We start from the raw sequence: 681 nt of genomic DNA, 5'->3' as shown, positions 1-681 counted from the left end.
TGATCAGTTGCTCTTAATCTGTTTCTGGTATGACACCCACCTCTGAATGTGTGTGTGTACAGCACAAGAGAGGGCTATACTGATGCACTTTCCCACTAACTAGCACCAGAAGCAGTGTGATCAGAGCCTACAGACTTGCATGCATCGCTGCGCTACCGTTCTCATTCTGAAGCTAACTTGGCACATCTTGGTACGGTGCCCGATGCTATACTGACATCTGAGCCCCTTGCCATATTTTCAGAGTTCTGTCATCAGATTTCCTTTATTCCTACTCATTCACATAACAGTAAATGAAACCAAATATGATATGGGTGATTTATAAAAGTGGGGGGACAGAGTAGATGGTGCTATCAACTGTCCAGATTAAATGAACCAGAGAGACTTTTCTGTTCAGGCAACTGTCTGGATGTTTTACCTGAAGTATTATTTGAAGACCAAGGGGATTCCTCACTTAAAACCACATATTTAAAACAAAAAAATTAAAAGAAATAAGAAAATGTCAGAGAAATTGTGGGGAATGAGGTATTGTAGCAGCATTTGTTCTATGAATTGGACACATTTCTGGAGGAAATTTGCCTCCGTAAACACTGAATATTGTAGATGGGTGTGCAGCCTCAAAATTGGGATTACTTTAGTCCATGATTTGCTGGAAATTGTAATGGGAAAGGAGCAGTGTAGGGA

The 681-nt window shown here is 40.7% G+C and overlaps 1 protein-coding gene across 1 annotated transcript in view; it reads left to right on the top strand.

Annotated features, from left to right (window-relative positions):
• The window catches only part of IL6ST (interleukin 6 signal transducer), a 32,472-nt gene that overhangs the window by 650 nt on the left and 31,141 nt on the right, over window positions 1-681 (top strand). The window lies entirely within an intron of this gene.

The sequence above is a fragment of the Alligator sinensis genome, unplaced genomic scaffold (genome assembly GCF_000455745.1).
Source record: "Alligator sinensis unplaced genomic scaffold, ASM45574v1 scaffold123_1, whole genome shotgun sequence".
Lineage (NCBI taxonomy): Eukaryota > Metazoa > Chordata > Crocodylia > Alligatoridae > Alligator > Alligator sinensis.
Note: the sequence above shows the minus strand (reverse complement) of the source record. Positions and strands in the feature narration are given on the sequence as shown.